The sequence below is a fragment of the Dryas octopetala genome, chromosome 2 (genome assembly GCF_963921425.1).
Source record: "Dryas octopetala chromosome 2, drDryOcto1.1, whole genome shotgun sequence".
Taxonomy (NCBI): domain Eukaryota; kingdom Viridiplantae; phylum Streptophyta; class Magnoliopsida; order Rosales; family Rosaceae; genus Dryas; species Dryas octopetala.
In genome coordinates, this window is record NC_141367.1 from 12,050,250 (window position 1) to 12,058,924 (window position 8,675).

General features: G+C 34.6%; 1 pseudogene across 1 annotated transcript; it reads right to left on the reverse strand.

Annotated features, from left to right (window-relative positions):
- Positions 1-695: 695 nt before the first annotated feature.
- On the reverse strand, positions 696-6,138 carry LOC147293129 (protein FAR1-RELATED SEQUENCE 5-like; annotated as a pseudogene). The gene is made up of 3 exons (XR_015120771.1): positions 5,858-6,138; positions 2,096-2,651; positions 696-981 (listed from the first exon to the last, which is right to left on the reverse strand). The product of XR_015120771.1 is annotated as a protein FAR1-RELATED SEQUENCE 5-like (transcript).
- Between the last annotated feature and the right edge of the window lie 2,537 nt (positions 6,139-8,675).

An 8,675-nucleotide genomic window follows, 5' to 3' on the forward strand; every position in this document is an offset into this window, starting at 1 on the left:
TTCAGCTAGCTACTCACGCTTTTTTCCTTAAGAAAATGTTACTCTTCATTTCCGGTATCTTTAGTTAGTAAATAAATATCAAATTTAATTAGTGTGGCAGCATCCGTGCATTTTAAACCATAAGAAAATAAAGCAGTTCTAGTGAGCCATCAGATTAGCCAAGTGATGAGAGAAGATAGGGAAATAAATTGAAATTATAATATATTAATGGTTCGATCTCTTTTCATTTAACCAAAAAAAATAATACCGTAAGCCGCTCAAATAGCAACACCGAAGCACAAACGCAATAGAGACCCACGCAATCAAAATGCAGCCAAAGGATTCAAGCAAAAAAAAAAAAAAAGGCTCAACATAATGTTACAATAAAAAAAGAAAAAAGAAAAAAAAAAGACTAATTTACTATGAAAAAAGCATAATGTTAAAGTAAAATTAATTGTTGAAGAAAAAGAAAATACGGTTCAACATGAGAATGACTTGACTGCGCTATTCAACAAATGAACTCCATCATTCGGGAGGAATTTGCCAATTTACACAAAAGGCCTCCAATGAGCATGACCATCTCAATCCAAACATCAAAAGGTCACCTGCCAATTTTTTTGAAAAATAATCGATTTTGTGGACTAAATTTGATCCACCTCAATGGTAAACTCAACCAAAACTGCAGGTGAATTGTCAGTTGTTGCATGGCTCCTAAAATTGATAAATGGGCTGCTCACTATCAAAGGCATAGCAAAGAGTGATAAAAATGTGCAAGTTGCACTAACTCCATCCACTGTCCGAGTCCTCTGATCGTTCCTCCTCAACTTCTCTTATGCTCTGAACTATATCCGCAACCTTTTTTGATATGTGCTCAGTATGTTTCTCCAGATCTTTCAAAATCATATTTAACTGTTCTTCGTATTGAGCACAGCGTCGCTTACATTTTTGCCTCTCATTGTACAACTCAAGGGACAGTTCACGGATTCTTTTATCCTTCTCATCCTGCAAATTAAGAAACTATTAGGTCACAACACCATTTTAATAACTAAGATGCTAAACCAGGAAGTAGCAAATTATAAACACCAATGATTAAGAGGTATTGTTTGAATTATATGTTATACTTGCAACAATGATTGGTGTTTTCGGTTTTGCTTATGGCAGTCATACATGTCTGTGAAGTCTCCTGGGGGACCCTTTGAATATAAAAATGTAAGTATTAAAACATACATGGGCAGCTTGGCCATGATCATGATCTAAGAAGCGGACAAATCTATGAGGATTAAGTTGGTTGATCGACATAAGTGACATGAATTTCTGTTAACTTTGGGATTAACATAGGAGGAAGTGAGGAACATAAGTTGTATGTGCAAAAGATTTCTTTTGTACATTTACTGAACTAAGACCTTCATATCAGTAATGATCACTAGCTCACCATAGAGCGAGGAATTCCCCGCTCACCTAACCACCCAACAACAAATTTCAATGATCGGAAACTGTTTAGCCAGTATATTAAATTTGACTAATATGTATATATATATATATATATTAACTAGGAGGCCTTCATATGAAAAGCAAGGGTTGTAATTAGTTTCAACTAGGCTTGGCAGCTCAAATCCCTGGTAACAATCTTTACAGCTCTTCCACATTTCAAAACATGTTAGCATATTAAACATAGTAATGGTTATACCACTACTCCCAAAGTTTAAGCTATTAGTTAAGATGTAATCAATAATTATTTTATAATCTAAAACTCCACCTCACATGCAGGCCTTTCCTCACCATTGGAGGGTCTAAGTGTCTAACATCTTGAATTGAACTTAAATTTGGAGGTTACAATTACAAGGGTTCAAACTCATAATCTTCTACTCTAATACCATGATAAGTTTTGTTGGTTTACCACTATTTCCAAAAGCTTAAACTGTTAGTCTGTGTACTAACAACAATTTTATAATCTAACAGTAATGTTGTTATATGTTTTTCTACTATCAGGTATTTTATTTATTCTTCTCCAAAAACATCATTAACCACAGACTTTAGTGAGCTAGCAGTGACAAATCTTCCTACACAAACATTTCATTCAAAATCATGTTCATATAAAAAGTACTCCCAAACATACCTCACTTACTAAGTGCTTTCCTGATCCCCGCCATAGAACCTTGCTGGGATTCATTAGTTTATGAGTATGCTCTTACACAAATTTTGTGACTACCCACTTTGCTCCATCTCTTAAAGCTAGCTTTATCATTGCTTGACAGCCCTCACGGGTTACTGATGGTGGGGGAAGAACTCTGTCTTTTCTGTACACATATTTTTTTGCACGAAAGCCTTCTTTTGAGCAAACAAAATCTTGACCAATAACTTGATTGTTTACTCGTGAACGGCAATTGTGGTGTATACGTACAATAAAACCAGTGTGCCTGCCGTAGGCAACATAAAATTCTCTAGCTTCATCTCTTGAGTTGAACTCCATGCCTATGTATGGTTCTAAAGCTTCTACATTCATAGGTAGATCTTCTGATTGTTCGGCTATCTCGCCTTTTTCACCTACACACAAGTCCAAGTTCTCAGGAAGCACATCTATCCCTTCATTGCTATCATAGGTTTCAGCTTGCATATCTAGGTCACTTTCGTCTGAATCAAATCCATGGACATATTGGTGATCCATTATATTCCTACAGGAAGAAAGAACAAAATCGACAGGTCATGTTCAACCATAATTAGGACACCCTTTGTACGAAAACATTATAAAAAAGTACAATCAATAAAATACAATCAACTTTTACTATTAGTGATTTTCTGATCAACAGGTTTTTGAGTTTGAAAGAGAGAAGAAACGCATAAGAGTCAAGGCTTCAAAAAGCAATGCTTAAATGACACTCAAGTTACACTTTTTCTCATTGCGTAATGAAAGAAAGTAAATGCTAATAAACACGCATTTATAATATAACTGGAACACCAATAACGTAGTAAAGGCAAAAGATTTAGCATGTAAGAGAAGAACAGTAAACATGTACAACACGAACTCTTAGAGAAAAATTAACACAGCAAATGTTACTTCTACAACAAAGCTAGCAAGGCCTGAAATATTATCATGCAAAACTAGGAGCAAGCAGCGCAAGAAATGACTTGCATGAGCAAATATGACATAAATCATAACATATATGTAAAAATTACAAATTCCAAATTGAAAAGACGTTAGAAACATGAAAGGTCATATTATTGAATGGACAATCCAAAAGATGAAGTACTGAAGATGCCAAAGTTGTTAATTAAAGTTCTGCCAAGCATGCCACACACAATACCAATATATATGAGCTGACATGTCCTAATTATTAATGTAAGTGGAGAAGTTTAGTTTAAAATATGCATATATTTTAATGGAAAAACCATATGAGCCACCAAATCCTTAGAGTTCAAGTCACCATTTCAGCATTACTTAACTATAGTTCCAATTATACTTGGGTCTATGACAGCAGTGCGGAACCTTGTTAAGAGAGAGAATCTAACAGTGGATTGTACTATGTACTATGTACAGATATATTGCTGATACATTGACCATCTCTTGCTACATTATTCAGTCTAAAGGGATCTATGGTCATTATTTCTTAAATGATTTGGTGTAGCCAAAAAGAACTATGAGTGTTAGAAAATCTTGATTTAACCAGATAAAATGAATGGATCAAGAGTGAGTTTTGAGAACTGTACTAAGACAATGGCCAAGTAAAGAATTTATTTTAATAGTTCCAAATAAGAAGGAAAAAAAAAAAAGAGCAGCAAATCAGAAAACAAAGGAGGGCAATGTGTTCTTCAACATTGAATGAGATAAACGAATGGATCAAGGATGAGTTTTCAAACAGATGCTATGGAAATGGCCAAATTAAGGTATTTTTTAAATATTACGAAAGAAGCAAAAAAAAAAAAAAAACGTGACAGAAAATCCGAAAACATAGGAGGGCAACATGTTCTTCAATGTTGACTGATCCACTACTTTGTTTTGGATGGTCACCAATGTTCCAATAGCAGTTACAGCTTTAGAGACACCAAATTCAAAGAAATCTGGAGACTGGAACCTCTAAGATGGTCCAATCTTCTTCATCAAGAGATCTAATCCCAGTAAATGCTGCTTACTTAATACGTCTAGATGTGTTGGACTAATAACGCAAAAGTTCGTTTATGATGGTTTTAAGACCAACGGAATGGAAAGGGCCACTGATAAGTTGACAACAAGGGATAGTTCAAAGGGAAAATTTTGCTTGAAAATTGAATAGAACTAGTGATGTCAATCTCCTGCCTTATTTCTGTGCCTGCTAAAGTCTATCTTCTAATGATTTAATGTAATCCACTGGTGAAATCTGCCATTCAATTGTCCTAGACAGGGTGAATAGTAATAACCTAATTTTTCAAAAAAAAGCTATCAGATTTTTCTCCCAATAGTTTCTAACCCTGAAGTTTTGATTCTCTGGTTCAGGTCAATTTATAATTTCGCTTATATAGATGTCTAAGAATGTTTGGAGCAGTTTTTTCCTCTCTGGTTTAGGTCAGTCTAAAATTTTTCTAGAGATGTATACGAATTTTTTAGAAATTCAAATTAGCCTCTAAATTACCTAGTTGGGTAAGTTCATTATGCTCTATTAAATCTATCTGTGTATAACTTAATGCTTAATTAAATTTCCACAACACAGACAAATCATCCATGAAATAAATATTATACACAATAGATTTTACTGTGGCCAAGGCAATCATTTGAGTATACATCATAAATAAACCATACAGATAAAACATTCACCACAACATTTATCACCCCAACCCCTTGGTTGGACTTGATCACTCCAATGACAATGACAATGGGTTTCAAAAGTTAACCCATAAACCCTTATAATCCTAAGACAATTTTATCATGGTCACAGTCAAACTCATTCTAAATCTCCTTCTTACTGTCAAACTCATTCCTAATTTTAACATACCAAAAGGCTTCACAAAGTGTCCAACCACAATTGATTCCTCTCCTTAGCCTATCTATTCTAGGTCTAGGTTGTGATACCTATCCTAAGTTCCTAACCATGGTACTAGAAGCACTCCAAAATTCAAGTGTGGCCTTGACTGTTGTGACTTTGGCTTGATCATCATAATTCTATCTTTGACTCTGCCTTTAGTCTTGTAAATAGTCTCTAAGTCGTCCGTACATAAGATGATATTATTATAAGTACAAGTCATTAAATTTGTCAACCTAAAACCCTAGATTCAACAGGACAAGACTTGATTAGTTCCTTGACTTACAAATGGAAAATTCTATGTTAAATCTCCTCTACAGTCAACATTAAAATCCTTAAACTGATAGTTGGAGTGTTGTAATCTTGGAACTAACAGTCCAAGATGGCAAGATTGGTTACTTAATTTCACTATTTAATTTAGTTACACATCACGATTTCACCTAAACAGTATTGGTTGAGAACTACATACATACCATATATATATATATATATATAGTGCATACATGTAGGGAAATTTTCTCTTGCTAGTCTGGCAAGTTAAGATATCAAACTATCATACTGCAATATTAATAAAGTGGGAATCTTGTTTGATGTATTGTACAGATTAACACATAACATATAGGAAATCTGGTAAGATAACATTATGGATATCTATTGAGAATGGCGAAATGGGTTATTCACCAAAGTTGTGAATTTGATTGAGGAAACTATGAGGTCAGGTTGTGCTTTAAAATCATCAAATTTACTCCAAACAGCATGTAAATTTAACAAACAAGTTCTTAGAAATGTACTATGAATAAAACACCAAGAAGCAAAACAACAACACATTTATGATTCCATCAGAGATTTAAAGAATGAAAAGTCCAAACTGGCTCTGATGAACTCACCAGTCCCCAAGGGTTTGAAGAAAGTGCAACAAGTCCTAGATCGATCTCCACATGGTCGCACAACGAACGAAGTGATTGCTCTTGGAGCTTGCTGGTGGGTCCCGTTTCTGGGGTCCACCGGAGATGGAAGAGATTAAATGGCATCGGCGACAGAAAGACGAGCTTGAGGACTCGAGGGCAGTGGCGAAGTCAGTCAGCACCAGTCTTGGTTGGGGAGTTTACACGGAAGAAGATCTTCTTGGTCTGGGAAGTTTCACAAAAGTAGTTCCCAAATGGGGTGTTTACACGCGCCACCCTAACTCTTGGAATGGAATTTTTAATTTTTTTTTGGAGGTATTATTTTATTCTTTTTACCATGAAAACAAGAGAAATTACACTCAATAATCTCCCGTGGGGGTTGTTCTACTTTTTTTAACCCTCACGTCATATCTCTAACGTTTGAAGAGTGTTATATGCAAGGAATGAAATTTGGAATTTTTAATTTTTGTTTTTTTGAGGTCCCGAAATTTTATCACGTATCCATTATTTTTCGATCAGTATTATTTTGACAAAATTTCGGTAATTTCGACGAAATTTTGAACTCATAATTTATTTGTTTTTGTAAAATTTCTCCAAATTTCGTCGAAATTTCGCCCAAATCTACTGTGACTAACACTAGCAGCCCCAAACTGAGATCTCTCCCCCAAACTCAGATCTCTTTCTCACTTGGGAGTTGAGGCCGTGGAGGGAGGAAGAAAAGAAGGGAGAAAGAGAAGAAGGGCTGGGTTTTCGGTGGGTTTCGGCGGCGGGGGGCGGCGGCAGGGGCGAGATGAGGGTGATGGTGGGCTGGTGATGGGGATGCCGAGAGAGAGAGAGAGAGAGAGAGAGAGAGAGAGAGAGAGAGAGAGAGAGAGAGAGAGAGAAGCACGGGGTGGAGTCAGTGGAGAGAAAGGAAAAGGAGAAAGGAAAAGAAGAAAAGAAAAGAAGAAAGGGGTGGAGTCTGTGGAGAGAAAGGAAAAGAAGAAAAAAAAAAAAGGAAAAGAAAGGGGAAATGGAGAATGGGGAAGCTACAGCAGTTTTACAAGTCGTACAACTTTTTTTTTTTTTCGATACAATATTAATTCATAAATTTTTTTGTTTTATATATTGAGGGGAGGGAAGGAATTTGTCTAGGGCCTTGTCCAATGTTTAGATACCCATCAAACGCTCATTTGAAGGCTCACTCATTTTCCCTGGCCAAAAACAGAGAAGGCTCACAGTCACAGCTCACTCATTTTTTGTTAAAAAAAAAAAAAAACAATTGTACATGACAATTACACAATTGTGACTATATAGTCTATATGCCAATTACAACTTACTCTTGATAATACTTGAGTTCTATTTACAACATAGTCTTTAGACTTTAAGCATAAATGTTAAGCTCTAAATTAACCATTATAAATATTTATAAACTTTATAAAAAATATATAATTATTGAATGGTCACATAGTTGCCACAATTACATATGTGGTCAACCCTTATCTACAGCTACCATATTCCGACTTTTTGGGAAAAAGATGAGAAATAGAAACTTACAAAGAGAAGTGAGAAATTCAAAACCATGTGTCCTTCTTTATATTAATTAGTGTGACTTATTACGCAGATGAGTTGGACATGTTTATTGTTGGAGGGTTGGAGTTTTTTATTTTTTTCTTAGGGGGATTGAATCCTCTGTTTATATTTATTGTTTTTTTTTTTTCTATAATGGTTCCCAATAAACTTCCTCCTGACTATTAACATAGCAATGTGAGTGATATTGTCCTTCTTTTTTTTTTTGGTAAAAGATATTGCGGTATTGCCCTTCTTTAATCTTAAGTATAAAATAAAAACAAATAATTTGGAAAACAAAAAAAAAAAATTTAGGGTTGATTGAGGTTTGGGGACTTTGAGCAATTGGAAAGAAAAAAAAAAAGTTTTGGGTTTCGTTTGGCCGTTTTGGTGTTTCGTTTAGTTGTTTTTAAACCTTAATATATTTATATATAAAACATAATTAAAAGTATCATAAAGGGCCTAAACACTAATATCATATACCATATCCTAAACAATATAAAGTATAAATTATAGAGTATATAGGGTTTAGTCTATAAATTATAGAGAATAAAGAGTATTAAGGTATATAGAGTATATAGGGTTTAGTATTAGGATTTAGTCTATAAATTATAGAGTATAAAGAATATACTAATTTCATTTATTCATTATACTAATTTTATTTAACAGTATTTGTCCAGCGCGCATTATATTTACCTTATATCATATGAAACCTACTATATAATTTGGTTTCTTCAATGTTTTTTATAAATGTAGTAGATAATATGTTAAATAAACATATGGTCAAGTTTCATTCAAAATTTCCGTATTTTGATAGTAATTTCCGTCGTTTGTGTCTAATTTTATCGAAATCGAAATTTCCGCAAAAATTTTCATCCAAATTTCCATCAAAAATTTCCTCAAAACCGAAATTTTACTCCTTGGTTATATGCACACATTTTTTCTTCTCACTACACACTTATTTCTCATTACACACTCCTTATTTCTATTTTATTTTTATAATTTCTCACTACACAATACACACCCTAATATTTTCAAAAAAAACCCACATTACACTAAAAGAATACACAATAACAAAGCCCAAGACCCATCGTCTACAACCTTGCCGGACTCTACCGTCGGCTACGAGGTGTAGTGTCTCCTCTCTCTCTCTCTCTCTCTTTCTCTCTCTCTCCTCTTCCACTGTCCTGGTAGCTGGCATGGCGTAGTGTCTCCTCTTCTTCCTCTCTCTTTCCCTCTCTTTCCACCCTCC